The 18,257-nt window shown below is 35.5% G+C and overlaps 1 pseudogene; it reads left to right on the forward strand.

Moving 5' to 3' along the window:
* Positions 1–15,743: 15,743 nt before the first annotated feature.
* LOC119506417 lies at positions 15,744–16,153 on the forward strand (annotated as a pseudogene).
* Positions 16,154–18,257: the final 2,104 nt, after the last annotated feature.

Consider the following 18,257-nt stretch of genomic DNA (forward strand, 5'->3'; position numbering starts at 1 on the left):
GTTAGGAAATGGAATTTTCTGTATTCAATCTACAATGGTCTATATCTTCATCAATTTTGCTTCAGTGATACACAAATCTTGAAATTGATAACTGCAGCCTGTCAGAAGGTATTTCCATAATAAGGTAGCAATTTCTGTGGTTCATTTTCATGGGAAGTTTCTTAATGAATTTTTAAAGCATGTATTTTTTTTTCATTCTTAGCACCAAAGTCTCTATTATTTTCATAAACATTTTTGGGACAGTATATCCACATGTGAAACTTTGATAAAATCCTTTATTATGTTATCAACAAATGTACAGTGCAATTATTTCAAATCTGTTCAATTAATACTCTATTGCTTTTTCATGCTGGTCAGCCAGTCTTGTAAGCTCTTTGCATAAATAACAGGAGCTTAAACCACATAATACTTGGTGTCTGAGGAGGGGGATTGCTTTGAAAGGCTCAATTCTCTAAGTAAAGTAGTTCTGGAAACTGTTTTCATTTCCTTGATGATAATCCAGCAATTTCTACAGTCCTTAAAATAATATAAAGCAGTTAAGCCGTGGGGTTTCAAGCCTTACCTAACACTGGAAGTAAGCTTAAGTCCTGTTTGGAAGGATGTAAAAACATTTCATACAAAGAAAAATTAATAACTTCAAGCATTTGGATAAGGACAAAATAATCCATATGCTCTAATGTTTCAGTTTATTTGGGGAGCCTTTGAAAAGTGTTAGAAAGGAAAAAACAAACATCTTAAATATACCTTGAGAGGAAAGTTCTATGCCAGCTTAATGGTGCTGGAAGAAACTTCTTGATTTGATAATTGTAGAAATGGTACTAGATGCTAGGAAATAAGACTTACGATTCTCTTATTATCTTAAGAAGGCTCCACCACAGTTTGTTTTAAGGCAGTAGTAATTACGAGCTTCTAGAGCAGAGGTCAGAAAACTACAGCTCTGGTAGTTTTCTACAGATCCAGCTGTGGTCTTGCTATGAATAGTCAGCAGACCCAACAAACATAGAATATTTTAAATAAAACTATCAGATAGAATTAAATATGCCTAAATGATTATATTAAAAGGAAAGATGTCCAGAAATGATTAAAGGTGCCAATCCATGGATTCCAATCTCCCAATTAATCCCAAACAGAATACATGAAAACAATTCTACATCTCAGAACCATGAAAGACAAGATTTTGAAAGTAGCCAAAATAATGAATATTAGATTGATGTTTATTTCTTAATAGCAAAAAATGGATGCTAGAAAATCATGGCATATCATCTTAAATGTATAAGAAAAAATATGTCTCAAGAAAGAATTCTGAACCCAAAGGAAATATCTTTCAAGAATTAGGAGAAAAATAAAGAAATTTTATTTATAACAAATTTAAAATAAAGAAAGAAAAACTGAGAAAGTTTTCCCCCAGTGCAAATTCACTAAATGGAACTCTGAAGTAGACACTACATGCAGAAAGAAAGTAATCTCAGATGGGAAAGCTGAACTAAAAGAAGGAATGAAGAGCAAATAGTAATGGGAAAAACAACAATAACCACAACAAAACATAACGAAAAACGTATTATAACATTAAAATATGGTATAACTAAAATACACAAGTAATACTTCAAAAGAAGAATTAAAATGTTTAAAATGGTCCAAGGTCCAAGTCCTCATATTCTTTAAGAGGAACATAAGTTATTAAGTAACTTCAGAATTGAAAAACTTAAGAACACTTGAATTTCTATGATAAACACTAAGATATGATAACACAAAAGTAAAAAAAAAGTGAAAAAATATTTTTTAAAAAAGTTAATAATGTAGAGAAAAAGAAACATAGAAAAGGCAGGACAAATAAAATCTTCCAGATTTATGAACTGGTGAAAACCACTGGCAGTTTTTTTTTTTTAATTGTAGTAACAAATATACAACTCAAAATTTCCCGTTTTAACCACTGTTATGTGAATAATCCAGTGGTGTTAGTTATTTTCACAGACTCAAAAAGACAAATATTGAATGAATTCACTTATATGAAATACCTGGTAGATTTATTTTAAGGTTTTCTCTGTAATATTTTGTAATCTGATATATGCAAATCTAATTTATCAGTTACATATATTGCTTAAGACCAGGATTGGTGGATATATTGTAGATGTTTAGTAAATTGAATGAAAATTAAGCCATTTTGAACATTTAATTCTGAAATGGCAAAAAAAAAAAAAAAAATACAGCATCATATATTACCACTTACTCATCCTGTCCTATAGCATAATAGTGGATGTTCCTTTAAAGAGTAATGAAAGAAATGTAGAAGGAATGATAGAAATATTACATGATAGAAATATCATATACTTTGCAGCACCTTTGTAATTGAATCATTGAATCAGCCAAGGATCATTGTCGTCATTGGGTGAAATGTTGCTGGGGAATAGAATATTTACATCTTGCCAAAGTGTCACCCTATAGATTATTTATAAACTAAAAAAATATGGGCATTAACAAAGGTGAAATATGGTGGTCAGCACTTTAACCACATGATCAAAGATAGCATCATTTAAAGATGAAATGAGATGGTGGGTTACAGCATGAGGTTCAACATCATCTATGAAGTATTCTTTTAAAAAATTGCAACCCCAATTGAATCAAGCCTTTGGATTAATTTTGCAGTTTACTAGAAACAGCAAGTTCATGCCATGTACAAAAGGGAAACTTCTGAAATACAACTGGCCAGTTCTCCTTACAAGTCAATATCATTTACAAAAAAATAAAGGAAAAATGAAACTAAAGGGGAAATTTCAGTATGGGCTGCATTTAAATAATAGAAAATTATTTTAAGTTTTCTTAGTACAGGATAATGTTCATATGATTAGAATATGTCCACTTAAGTATTTAAGGGTGTGTTAGTTTGATGTCTGCAAATTACTTACAAATGGCTCATCATAGATGAATAAACTGGTAGATAAGTAGACATGGCCAAATATTAACAATTATTAAGTTAGGAGAAAAGACTTTGGAGTCAAACTGTGGTAGTTTCAAGTCCTAGAGCCATCTTTCTCTAGTTGTGTGATCTTAGGAGAATTTTTTAAAAACTATGTATTCCATTTCCTTATGTACAATAAGGTTTATAATGGTATTTATTTCATAGTATTATTTTAAGAATAAAATGAGCAAGGGCATATTACAGCACTCAACATCAGGCCTAGCACAATAACTTTAGCTAATTTAATAATTGTTACTATCATTAATAATAAAAAAAATGATCTAACTTTTATTATCATATGCCCTGTCCTAAGTTCCATAGTATTAATTATTTGGTAGTTTGTCAGCAACACAATCCAAATGCTGCGAATGGGAAAACAGAAGGAAAATGAACTTGCGTACCTCAAATCTATTATCCAATATGACAATGGAGTTGGGTTTCCCAATTTTAGTTGCAAGTTATCACAGGACTCTATTCAATCATTAATTCTCAAAGTTTTGTTAGAATATCATACACTGATGATTCTGAAGTACTCAGAATTTTGCCATATGAAGTTTATCACAAAAACAATTGTTACTTTTCAGCACAACGTAAATGGTATAGGTGTCATGGATTTCTTGCTGATAATAGAAGACAGAGACAGAGAGAGAAATGGTGAGAAAAAGGAGGGGTGAGATACAGACCTTGAAGATAAACTTATTTATTCTGTATGAAAAATGAACAAAACTGGAGACTGATTCAAATTACACTCAGGAACACTGCAGAGAAGCACATTAAGATTTTATAAGCAAAAAAAAATGGTCGAAAGAGTGGAAAACTGGATAGGCAAGCACACATTTAATAATGTCTTAGAAAAGGAAAGGAAAATATGCAACTTCAGGCAGCAATGTTCCATGTGATAGAAAAAATGTTTTTATCTTGCACAAAAATGAGAAGAATGCCAAAAAGCTCAATGTTTCAGTCTCTAGTGTGTGTTTGTTTTTAATATTTACTATTCAGGACATTTATTAGGGGAAATTTTCTCCAGTGTTGACATTGGAGCATTAGACATGCTCCAATTCATTAAAACATATTTTGAATGTTCAAGTCACCAATTCTAAACCAGAGCATGGGGGACCAAGGACTTTCTCTTGAGCACCTGTTGTTTGGCAAGAAGTAGGCATTAGGGCTATAGCAGTGAAACCAAATTGCCAAATCCTGGCACTCACAGAATTAATATTTTGATGGGTTAATATTTAGAGTTTACATCTTATATTTTAGTTGGCGCCATGATTTATGAATAAAAATGAAGCAGAGGAGGAAGTCAGAGAATGACAAGAGATGCCCTATTTAAGAGAGGGTGGTCTGAGTAGGTCACTCAGATTAGTTGGCTTTTGAGTTGTCATGTGTACAACTGAATATAAAAATATAAATATGAAAGGATAAAATAAATGAATTACTAAATTTAGTAATATAGGAATATTGAGGAAAGAAAAACTAATAGCTCCCTAATACTAACTATTTTATTCTTGGTCTCATGTCTTATAAGAAATAATAGATTACCCATGCAATATAGGATTTGGAAATGAGAGCATCTGATCTTTGTCTCATCTATTATATCTGTCCCTTCCTTTCCATTCTTACTGTTCTCATACCACAATAACTGAAATAAAATGCATCTCTGTTTTTCTTACTTCCTATAAATATTCCAGTCTGCCATGACTACTATTATTTTGTTCCCTCTTCCTATAATTGACTCTATATATGAACAATAATTAGGATTATGTTTGAGTTGAATTTAAGAACAGTTAAATGAATTTCATTCCATACAACCAGTATCACCATTGCATAGAGGAAGACGTTGATGCTCAAGTAGGTAAGGTCACTGGTCCAAATTCTCAGATGTACTAATAGACAGAGTAGCAGCCCAAACCACTTGCCAGTTCTAAAGCAGTCATCTTCCAACTTCTATTAAGCAAATTCTAATTCAGTGTGGTTTACTTACTGGTTATTCCAGAAGATGCTGCCTTAGTTCCTACCTCAGTGTTTTCCTCCACAGATGCCACTTGCCTGGAGGACCTCTCTCTACTTGCAGTGACGTTATCAGTGATCTATTTGCAGCTCATTAGGCAGCCTTTCTTGACCACTCTGCCCTTGCAGTTCTCTTTCTCTGTCCAGTTTGCCTTGATGCTTCCTGATGAGAATGGGCTTTGAATATACCCCAATAGCCTTCTTTGTTTTGAATCTTAGGCTTTATGTGTGGCAGCGGTAGAGCTGAGTACTCAATTCCAGAATTCTCAGTCTGCCTTGTTTTCACAATGTGGGTCTTAGCTCTGATACTGAAATATTGGACAAGACTTATATTCTGAGTAACAACCCGGGAAAGCTCATTCCAATTCTCTGTGACTATTCCCTCCCATTTTTAAGCCACAGCAACAATAAAAATATGTATGGTCAAATTGGGTAAAGTGAGAGATATAGAAATGTGTATACATTGGCATTTGGATTATAGCAAATTTCTCCACTCATTTCCAATGGTAAAATCCAATTCTTTATACCCCAGGCTATACTTTCATTTTTTTAAAATCCTCTGTTTTGTGGATATCATCAAACATTAAAATGCTTCTTCTTCAGTGTAAGAACTGGCTGGGCTCTTAGTTTTCACACAGAATGAGAATTCAGTTTTTATTTGCGTTGCATTAGTGGAAAGTTAATTGCTAATGATTAAGTGCAATTTGTTTATGGAAATTTGAAAGCATAGGCAGCAATGTGACAGCCTAGAAGTGGGATCTAGAAAGTTAACTTTACAGGATTCTTGAATGTGGTACTCTTATGGCTAAGCTGTTTTGGATGGGGTAATTATTCTTCCTAATGTGAATCTGGAAAAGTGACTGCAGTAAGAGATCACTGGTTTCAGACAAAAGCATACATCATTTCTATATGGAGGCAACATTTAAAAAAAAATTTGTATTAGAGAAGTTGTAGATTTATAGGAAAATCATGGGTAAAATACAGGGTTCCCATATACCACCCCACCACCATCACCTTGCATTGGTGTGGAACATTTGTTACAACTGATGATAGCACTTTTTAATAACTGAACTCTTTTTTTTTTTAACAGTAGTTACCTTTGTTACAATTGAAAGATTATTAAAATAGTCCATATTATTGGAGGCAACTTTTTAACTTGATTCATGTTCATCTCTGTTTTAAATTATTTTTGAATTATTGAAAGTTATACACTCCCTAACATTTTTTAATTAGCAATAATTTGGATTGATGTGATCCACTGTTTAAGAAAATTTTTATCAAACTTCATGTTGTTACTACAGAACAGGTGCTCATTATGTGCTAGTTTCCTTTCTCTTTTCTTTCCAGAAAATGGAAAACATGGATGTTGAAATATCATAACCAGAAGGTTGTATTTGAGAAAACAGAGTCTGGACTCCACCTCAACCATTTGCTAATCCAATATATTAGAAACTCAGAAAACAGTAATAAGTCAACAGTAATGATGTTACTAGAAAGAGAACTTCAGAATTTGTAGAGGAATTAGGGATGGGAGTAAAATAGGGCCGCCGTTCAGGAAGGACTTCAGTACAAGACAGGGAAACCAAGGCAGAGTCTCAAATTCAGGAGACAAGCTTCAAGAGTTCTTAAATTAGATACCATGGGGGATTTGGAAAAAAAAGAAATGAGATAAAACTTAGTTATTAGAACAAATAGTTTTTTTTCTAGGCTCATGATTCAGGAGCTAGGACGCATGAATGTATGGGGTGAAGCCAGGAAGTGCCATATTATGCCCCTACATTGCCCAACTCTCTAAGTGTAAAAAATGGCAGTGTATATCAGGGGCCTCCAGTGGCTTCATTCACAAACCACTCATGGGGACCACCCCACAAAACTTTTGCCTCTTGAGTGACCCCTACCCCTTTCAAAACTCATACAGGAGCAGCTCTAATTGGCCCTTCAATGTCTTGAATCTACATGACATGCAAATAGTTGGTGCCCTGGCCACTCTTGCTTCAAGGTGAGCCCCAGAGCCACTGTACCCTGAGGCAAAGGCACAAGATCCACATGTGGGCATGAGCTGAGATGTCCCTGGAGGAAATCTGACAAGGCTTCACCAAGCTCATGAAGATCACAAGGCGAGAGTCTTGATTAGGAGAGATCGGGGACCTTCCCATTAGTTCCAAACATCTCAAGGCTTTTTTCAATTTTTCATTCTGTTTCCTCATTTCCCACTCTACCAACATTCTTCTTTAATCTGTCTCATTTTTCCTTGAGCACTATGAACATTTCCCCCATGAATGGCTGAGTAATGCTCAGGGAATTTCTTGATTTGGGTCTTGGAAGAGTGGGCTCCATGGCCTTCATGGTTTCTTCATAAAACTGCTCCTGTTGATTGGCAATGCTCAGGAAAGGAGGGGGCTCTCAGGTGTCTTGCTCAATATCAGGTAACCCTAAGATTTTTCCAGAATGGAGTTCACAGTCCCACCTCAGTTGTCTTGGAAATAACCCCTTCTCTTCTCTCTCCAAACACATTGGAGCATCAGCTTTCCTCATGACCCTTGTATCTAGGAGTTCCTGAAGAATAAACTAAGGTCTAAAGAAGTCTGTAGATGCCACATAGTAGGATTCAGGGTATTCCCAGAGTAAGACCAGTGAATGATGAAAAGAAAGACAACCTTTAGGGAGAACGGAGTGTGAGAGGATGGAAGCGACAAGCTCTTGCCATATAACTGCCTACAGGAGAAGGCTGAAATGAGCAAGCATGAGTCTTCCAGGCCTAAGAGTGTTGGAACAGAAGACGCCAACCTACAGGGACCCAGTGGAGATGAGGTCTCTGGGCCAGTGTTCATTAGAAAGAGAGGCAAGTCAGGCTGAGTCAGCATTAAGGAGGCATATGTGTTGGTGGAGTGGAGAGGCCAGTGGCTGGAGATGCAGGCCAGTGATTCAGTGGGATCTACGGGGCAGATGGGCAGAGTTTGGGGAAGGAGTGATATCCTGAGAGCATGGGGTCAGGGAGGACACCTTTCTCTTGACTCTGCCTTGACCCTGAAAGAATGAAGGACTTGGATCCAACTCTCACTCTCTTTAGGCATATTGCAGCCTTTCATTATTCATAAATAATATGACTTTCTGCCTCAAATTCACAGGTTTCTGTGTTTCTTACCTGTTATACTTTTTAAACTGGGTAAAGTATTTTCTATTGTTCCTACTTTGAAGAACTCAAAGAAGTGCTTTGTTGACATGATCCTCTACTGATATTGCAGTCAGCAACTTCTGCTGAGGGCAGTGTAGTCTCTGACCTCTGGATGCCTGTCCTCCCTCATGTAGGATTCTCACTAAAATCAAAGAAAATAAAAAGAAAGAAATTTAAAAAAACATCAAAGACATTTCTCTTAATGTCAACAATGAAAAACTTTTATAAGCATGGCTCAAAAGGCATTGAAAATACTTATCTATAAACTCAAATACATATGTTTTAACAAGCTCATTTGTAAAAATGTTGACTACTCTGGGGATGAAAATATTCTCCACAGAGATATGGTGAGAGTTTCAGTGACAGTCACCATTCTCAATAGGCAAAGACTTCATTGCATATTACTGTTGAGTTAACTAAGCATATTTAGTGACCAGCACCACATCATCAATATACCTGAAAAATTACAGGTTACATTATTGGGAGATATTCAAAGAGTGAATTATTGTTTGGTATAAGCTTTAAGACAGATATTTGACTTCATTTAATAGCAAGATTTTCATCAAACACTGAGTGATACCCACCTCTCCCTCTATTTGCTTCTCTCTGTTTGTTTCTCCATATACTCTCCTTTCTGTAGGAGGAATCATAAAAGAATTAATGGTAATTAATTGTGGGGAGACAAGTGTGTTGATTTCAGTTTTTATACTTTTACCCTTTATACCATTTAAATTTTTCATTTGTATAAGTGTATATTACTTTTTTTTTGAAAACATGCTAAGAGTGAACTTCTGAGCCAGGAGATTATGCAACCTTCTCAGCTCCATTTTTAATGCTTTGGTAGAAGATAGATATGTTGCAAAAATATTTACAAACCTAGCTGCTATGTTGCAGACCCTGAGGCAAAGGTTCAGGAGCAAGTAGTTAATTTGGGAGGTGACCCCGAGGCACTGGTAGAGGATCAGGGAAGTGAGACAGAGAAGGGGAGGCAGCCAGGAAGTACACCTTATATCAGATCAATCCTCTGGATCTTTGTCCCCTCAAGCATTTAGGGGTCAGTGTGGCCCTATGTTGTCATCCTGCTGGAGGGATCATCGGATGAGGGTGGCTCCCAGGAGAGCTATTCTCAGGCCTTTCCAGCCTGCTAGGGGCCTGGGGAGAGCAGGCTCTGGATGCCAGACAGAATCTGCAGGGATTTGGAAGTCAGAGCTGTTGTGCAGAACAGTGGTAATGCGTGAGGAGGTATGGGCAGGAAGGTAGGGATGCTTCAAATACCTTGGTGTTTTACTGGAGTGGTGGTGCACTTTACCTTAACTTCTTTTGATCTGAAGTTTCAAATGCATCTTTGGTCTCTACTGCTTGGATTTGACCACTTATCAGTATAGAGGGATGATGGGGAGTCTAGACAGGGCTTCTCTAGAAGGGAAATAACTACTCTGAGGATAGGCAGAAGTCAGATAACTTCAGGAATAGCATGGGTGTAATGTTCACTTTTGTTTGCCTTCCGGAAGATTTTCTGCTTCCAGAAACATCCTGAATTTGTACTTGGGGAGGTCCCCTCACCCCTGCAGATACTCTCAATCCACACAAATTGGAATAGATATATGCAGTTTATCCAGGCCTTTGAAAAAATCAACTGAGCAAGTGTCAACCAGATTTTCTGTAAAGAGCGAGATAATAAATAGTTGAGGTTTTGTGAACCAAGAGGCAAATTTGAGGACGTTATGGAAGCAGTTATAGAACAAGGGGAAAAATTTCACAATAATTTTGATTGCAAAAATTGAAAATTTACTAATTGAGTGGTTTTTTGTTTTTTGTTTTGTTTTGTTTTGTTTTGTTATAGAAGTCAACTACTGAGAAGAAAGAGATTCTTTTCTCTTTGGCAGATAAGATTTCACTTAAATTGTGTTAAAATTTAGAATTCCCTATCAGCCAAATCAACTTGCAAATATTTGTCAGTTAATGCTGATCTGTAATGAGATTTTATGAATTTCATCTTTGACAATGAATGTATTTACACAGGTAGGCACTGCCAAGTTCTAATAGCAATTCATAAGCATTTGATTTTAATTGAGGATGTGCATCACTTGAAATGTATTTATAAAGTCTGTTAGATTCTTCTTTTGATATTTGCCTTTTAACATGTGTTTACAATGCGGATTAATCACCTGCAATTGAAGATTAGGTGGAAGCTCCTCAACTGTGTGGTTAAAAGGATTATGAAATACGGAAATTTTTTAATTTATCTTGAGGTATGAAAAATGCTGCCAGGACTGTAGCTTGAGCTTAGAAATTAGATTTGCTGCACATTTATGTGGGATTGGAGATCTCACTTCTTAGTTTAACTTTTAACATTGTAGGAAGTGTGTAAAGCAGTTTAACATTACTTATGATTCAAGCAGTGTTGTTTGTTTTCAAAATGACTTTACTGCAGCATAATTTCACATATCAGCATGGTTTTGCCTAGTAATTTTAGGCTTAATTCACTAAGTAACATTATCAAGCCTACAGTAAAAACTAACTTCAAAAACATTTAGTGTTTCATAATAATGGTTGAAACTATTACTCATTCAGAAAAATTTCAGTCTCAGGGCTAAACTCAAAGGAATGGAAATAAACCTTTATCATTGGTAAACGATCAGATTTCTGTTTCATGGGGCAAGTCAGGATATTCGGCTTCTATTTCTCACAAGAAAATTCAGAAAAAACTCATGATGATTAGTTCATAAGACTGAATGAAGATCAACATTGACACTATGAGATCAATAAAATATAATAGATTCAAGTGTTTTCTGCAGAGTACCTGTTGATGAACAATATCATGAATAACCATAGGATTTAGACATCTTACATTTCCAAAGGCATAGTAAATGTGTCCAACTAAACCTATTCCTGCTCCACACATATTTTTTCTACCTTTAGTTAAAACACATCTTAGTAGATTCCACTTCAGGTTGTACTGAATTAGTGTTTTCTTAAATTATTTGAAAGTATTCTACCTTGTAAATGTTCCACAGAGACTATTCATAGAGGCTAATTCTTGAAGCACTTCAAACTCTGCATAACACCTTAAAAAACAAGTGAATGGATTGGTAGCATCTGTCAACTCACCAGTACCCAAGGAAATGCACTGAAAGTGCATTTGCCTTGGTATTTTAATTGGCAATTGATGTTGTTGCAAATGTCCTCAACTCTTCACATAAATGTTCTTAGCAAAAGGCTAATAGTCTTAAAAAAGTGTATTTTCTGTGGACAAACTTCTTGAATTGTTAAATTCAAACATGATTTAATTAACACATCATGAGTAAACGGTTTTTCTTGCTTAGTTAACAAATGAGCTGTCTGAGAGTTTACTTTGGTTGTATCTTCATGTCCATTTTTGTTGTTGTGAAGAATTTCTGCTGAGATGAGACATTGTTTTAAAACTTTCTTTTCCTGATCATTATTTTCCTGTGTGCTATGGATATTGTGATGCCTGCTTATTATGGCAATATCAATATATGATGTGTTCTTTTATCACATCTGTAGTGTCATTGCGTGACATTCATAATGATGTGGATTCCATAATAAAGTATCTCATGATCCACTATTCATTAAATGTGTAGTATTCTGTATTAGTTTTCTGTAGCTGCTTTAACAAATTACCATGAGTTTAAGAGGCTTAAAACAACAAAAATTCATTCTCTTACAGTGCTGGAGGTTCAAAGTCTGAAAAGAGGCTTATGGGTCTAAAATCAAGGTATTAGCACAGCAGTTCCTTCTGGAGGCTCCAAGGGCTTATCTATTCCTTGCCTCTTCCAGTGCTAGAGACTGCTGGAATTTCTTGGCTGTTAGCTGCATCATTCCAATCTCTGCTTCTCTCATCACATTGCCTTCTCTCTCCATCTGACTTTCCAGTGTCCCTTTTGTAAGGACCCTTGCAATTACATTGGAGCCACAGGGACAATCCAGGATCATCTCCACATCTCAATATCCTTAATTCAAGCACATCTTCAAAGTCTCCTTTGCCAAATAAGGTAACATATTCACAGTTTTCAGGGATTGGAACATGGACATATTTAGATTATTCTGTCTACCACCCACTCAAAGTCCACTTTTATTTTCTTGTTTTGAAATCATGGGTATGCACCAGTAACAGAAAAGAAAGAAATTAAACATTGTAGAACAATAATATACATTTTGAAATGTTGTCAACTTATAACTGTGTCCCCCTACCTCTCCCCTCCCCTGGCCCCTGGTAACCTGTAGTGTTACTTGTACACCAGTGTTAATAGCAGTATTGTAGTGTACGAGACTGATGAGAATGTCACATATGGGCTTGGTTGAAACTCCTTAACTGCCTTTTGTGTCATCAAAGCAGCCAAAGACAATATGCAAATGAATAAGTGTGGACATGTTATACACTGAAATTTAAATTTCATATAATTTCATGTCTCGTGGAATATTAATCTTCTTTTGATTTTTTTCCAACCTCTAGTAACATATAAAAATGATCCTTTGCTATCAAATCATACAAAATAGGTGGTAGGCATGATTTGACACTTAGGCCATAGTTTTCTGACTCTTCGCATAAACCAATAGACAACACAATAGCCAGACAAGAGCTGCAGATACACTTTGGAAGACTAAGTTATTTAAGAAAAAAAGAGAGAGCTGATAATTAAAAGTAAAGAGATGCCACATGAAAACCTTGCTTTCTGTCTCTTCTTATAAAACCTGAAGATGCAGCAACATGGTGCTTACATGACAGTATTCCCACATGGTAACAATTTACCTCTTTTGATAGAACTGCCCATCTTTAGGCCTTTGAGTTTGCAACCCAAGTTTCTTACTCCTTTAGGTTTTCTCTTAAGGCTAGATGTCTTAAATTCTTTCAACAATTCCTTCTAGGCCATAATTTCTCAACCTTCTACTATCTGGACCCCTTCCTTTATACCAGCTCCATTCTTTCCTAAAGCATGGCATGCAGAACATTTCCCATTTTAACCACTTTCAGCATTATTAATTATATTAACACTATTGTGTATCACCTCACACAGAAACTTTGTACTCATTAATCAATAACTCCCCCTACCTCTCCCCTCCCCTGGCCCCTGATAACCTGTAGTGTTACTTGTACACCAATGTTAATAGCAGTATTGTTCACAATAACCAAAAGGTAGAAACAATACAATTGTCCATTGATTGCTGAACAGATACCAACAGGCTATGAAATCGCTGTGAAAAGGAGAGAAGTTCTTATACTTGTAAGAACCTTGTAAACATTGTGTGAGTGAAATAAGGCAGACACAAAAGAACAAATACTCTATGAGTCCCTTTATATGAAATATCCAGAATAAGAAAATTCGTAGAGCAAAAAGTATATTAGAGGTACATTACCAGGGCCTGGAGGTAAGGGGAATGGGGAATTACTGTTTAATGGATAAAGAGTTTCTGCTTGGGGTGATGAAAAATTTTAGTAAATGGAAGTTGATGATGGTAGCACACTTTGTATAAGCAATGCCACTAAATTGTACACTTAAAAATGGCTATAATGGCATATTTTGTGTTACCATGTTACCACAATAAAAAATTTTAATAGTTGAAAGAAAGCATAGGCCAAATTCTTTTTTTTCTCAAATTTTAAGGTGGGAAAAAAGTGCCTACAGTTAATCAATAAAACTTACATCACTCAATTTAGATAAAAAATTTTCCTTGTACATCACATTTTAAAATACAGTTTTGTTTTCTATTTAGGAAATGTGGAAAATGCCTATTTATAATGTCTTCAGAAGGATACCCCATTTTGCAATATGTGATCTTCCAGATTCTTTTGGGCTACAGATGTTGAGAGGTATTTCATGGCATTTGCATTTCTATAAATCAGTGTGTCTGGCCGGGCCATCCATTATTCATCTTTCTGACATCTTACCAAAAATTAGTAGAGGGGCAGGAATTCTTGCCCTGTTAATTTCCACAAAGCAGCCGTGATCATAGAAATGTCTTCTGGAAATGATTTTGAAATGGAATTGAGACTGCCTTTGGAAGTGACACCAGAGGACACACATCCACCCTTGTTCTGTGAGTTAGAGGACATGAAGCAGACGATTGAGAAAAGGAAGAAATGAGGGTTCTATGCCAGACTGGTCATATTTAGAAGACAGTTTCAAATTATAACCATTGTTCTGTGTGTGCATTTTCTTCCTCACTACTCTCTATATCATTGACAATGCTAAGTACTTTTTGAAGTATCTTCTCTTTCTAGATGTTGTGAAGTGCCTGACATGTGTTAAAAGTAGATTATGGACGTAAAAGAACACATTTTGGAATTATCTTTTTGTTAAAATTCATATGAAATATTGTGGGGTTTTTCGGAATGGACAAGCCACCTCTCTGAGTAGTACACATTTTGTGCACTGCTTTGGGGGAAGAGGGAGAAGGGAGTGCAAAGGGCTCTATGCCAGTGTGTTCTTAATGAGGCAACATTAACCACTGTCGCCATGTTTGTGCATTTGGTTTTACTTTACTGTGTATATAATGTGTATGGTGGACAAACAAGTCCTAAATTTTTTATCATCATGTCTTTCTAGATGTTAAAGGACTTGCCAGTGTATGACAGTAATTCAGTTAGCAAACTAATACATTTTGTATATTTCGTGTTAAAATTTATAGGAACAACTTTGTTCTGAAAACGATAGAATTTGACTTCTAGAAGCAAAATTGTTAAAATACCCTCTAAGCATTGCAGATGCCACCCCTGGATTGATAGACGTGAGAAGGGGAAGGGTTCTTGGGCAGAATGTTCCTATTTATAAGACATTTTCAGATTATATCCTTTGTTACATGTGTATAATTTATTCAATGCCACTGTGTGTATCACGGACAAATCTAAGTCCTTATTTGAAGCATCTAGTCTTTCTAGATGCTTAGAAGTATACAGCGTATGTTAAAAGTAGAGACTATAAAGTAACACTTTAAATATTTTTTCTGTTAATAGAGAGGAATGGCTGTATTGGGGAATGGCATTGTTAAACTGGATGTCTTGGAGCAGTGTGCTGAGGTGGTGGTGGCAGCAGGGAAGGCAGTGCAGAGAGAAAGGTTCTTTGTTAGACAAGTTCAGATTGTCTGACCATTGTTCTATATAGGCATTTCAGCTATTGCTGTGTATTAAAGAACAAGCCCTACTGTCCAAAGTATATTAAAAATAGAGGTAGAAAGATAATCCCTATAGAAATGTCCTTTTGTTAGTTTATAGGAAGGACTGTCTTTTTGGAGTGACCTTTGCTAATCCACCTCTTGGAGCTGGATACATTTCTGTACTTAGTCACTGAATTGGTGGAGGAGGAAGAAGAGGAAGGGCAAAAGGAAGAGTCTTTGCTAGTATCTCTCTACCTAGAAGACAATTTAAGATTATAACCATAGTTCTATGTGCATTTTAAATAAAATACCTGTGTTTATTGTGAATAAAATTCATTCTTTATTTGACAATATCTAAACTTTTTAGATATCTTGAGGTGACAATGTATGATAAAAAGTAGAGCTAGTGTGCCCAGCCTCTGTCCCGCTTTTTGGGTTTTCAGCCTTTTCTACGGTTGCTGGTCAGAACCCATCCAAGCAGCCAAAATGGTGCAGCAGATCAAAACCAAGGAAGATTTTCAGGCAGCCTTGGAGGATGCTGAAGATAAACTTGGAGTAGCTGATTGCTCAACCACATAGTATGGGCCTTGCAAAATGATCAAGCCCTTCTTTCATTCCCTCTCTGAAAATTATAACAAAGTGGCATTCCTTGAAGTAGATGTGGATGACTGTCAGGATGTTGCTGCAGATTGTGAAGTCAAATGCATGCCAACATTTCAGTTTTATAAAAAGGGACAAAAGGTGGGTGAATTTTCTGGCACTAATAAGGAAAAGCTTGAAGCCACCATTAATGAATTAAGCCAATCATGTTTTCTGAAAACATAACCAGCCATCAGTTGTTTAAAATTTACCTTGTAACTTTTTTATTTACAAAAAAGAAAGATCACGTATGAAGACTATATACCCAACTGCCATCTGATTATAAATGACAATAAAATATTAATTCTACCCTTAAAAAAAAAGTAGACCTAGTGTATTAACAAATCTATAAATATCTTTTTGCTAATAGGAAGGAAGCATCTTTGACATGGAGTTGTTAAACCACCTCTGAGCAGTAGGCATCAGGACTTGTTCTTTAGTTTGGCTGCAGAGAGGGAGAAGAAAGTGCAGGGGGAGGGATGTATGCAGATGTGTTCATGTTTCCATTTTGATGTAACCATTGTATGTGCACATCTCATGGCTGTACCATAGGAAATTGTTAAATAATTCATGGAAACATACATTGCTATTATTTCGATATAGATCTGACAGTGAATTCTCTTAGATACATTATACTTATTGTTCTCTTGCTTTATGTCTCATTTTAAATTGAGCATTAAGGGAATGCAGCATGTGTAACTCTGCCAATATCTATAGACGCCTGTTGCATTTTCGTCTTCTATGAAATTTTTGTCCCCAAGAAAGGCAGTATATTTTTCCCCCTGTAATCTTAGTTATCCCAATACTCATGGCTTTGGGACCTTGAATTGTAAATATTCATGAAAAAGCATGATACATTCTGTGTGATCTCAACCACATAAAAATGTATCCTCAGTTGTGTATATACACATAAAAGACCTAGAAGGATATGTCAAACTGTAAACTGCTTGTGATTCTGGATATGTTTTGTGCTGTTCACTTCTTGTGCTTTTCATTTTCTATATTGCACAATTAAGTTAAAAATTTGAAAAAGAAATTTATCTTAAAAACCTTAAATGGTAGGGGGAGAGAGAAATAGAGAGAGGGAAGGAGGAGTTCACTAGACAGATAAGTGGAATAAGGGCAATCCAGGAAGAACTCGGGTGAGTAAGAAAAAATAATGGCATGGAATGCATAGCCCATTAGGGCATTTTTCAGTTATTCATTATTGACAGAAGGCAAAGGAAGAAATAGGAGGTGATATTGAAGTGGGAGTCGGGACTTAACTGTGTGTATGTATTTGTGTGTGTGTGTGTGTGTGTGGCTACATGAGTATGGATATTTGTTAGATCTTTGTCTCTAAGAATTATAATGACTACCCAGACTATTTGTGTATATATAAAACATAGCAATACAGGAGAAAAGCAGAGTGAGTGACAGATGGCTACTATATTTTCTTGTCCCCCCCATTGCCTTAGCACTCTCTCCCCCTACTCTGTCCCAAACACAGAAACAAACAGAAATATAATTGAGCCAGAATAAGGTATTCAATTAGTATGATCCATATATATTAATGACCTTGTAAAATTATAATAGACTCAAGTCTTTAATTATTATCATAGTGATTGACTCTAATGATAGATTCAGCAAATTGCCTGAGTCTAATATACTTTATTTATGGAGCTATAATTTACATGTAGTAAAATACTCTTTTTAGTATAAGATTCTGAGTGTTTGGCACACAAATACGCATATATTCCGACAATCAAAATTTAGTACAGTTCTATCACCCAAACATATAATTACCAAGCTGATCAAAATATAGTATGGGTCTATCATCCCCCAAAATTTCTTCATGCACCTTTGTGATTGCTCCATTCCCCATAAAGTCCCTCTAGTTTTGCCTTTCCAGGAATGTAATGTAAATGGAATCACACAGTTTGGAGACTTTTGAATATGGCTACTTTCACTTGGCTTAATGCATGTGTGATTCATCCATAATATTAAATGATTCAGTAGGTCCTTCCTTTTTATTGCTGAATAGTATTTGATTGTATCTTTGCACCACAGTTGATCCATTCACCAGTTTAAAATCACTGGTTCTAGCCAGGTTTTGTCAATTATTTATAAAGCCACTATACATATTATATAAAAGTTTGCTTGTGGACATAAGCTTTCTCTTATGTAAATATTTTAGAATGGGATTGATGGGCAATATAGTAAGTATATATATATTTTTATCTTTATTTTTTCATGAACGGTTTTGACTGTAGGTCAAATGAAAAAATGGATTTTTGATCATTCAGTAGTAAAATGACTCTTTATAGGCACCAATATCTTTTTCCAACCTTCTCTTTTAATATCTCTTTGCAACCTTCTCTT

The sequence above is a fragment of the Choloepus didactylus genome, chromosome 11 (assembly GCF_015220235.1).
Source record: "Choloepus didactylus isolate mChoDid1 chromosome 11, mChoDid1.pri, whole genome shotgun sequence".
In the NCBI taxonomy this organism is placed as follows: Eukaryota; Metazoa; Chordata; class Mammalia; order Pilosa; family Megalonychidae; genus Choloepus; species Choloepus didactylus.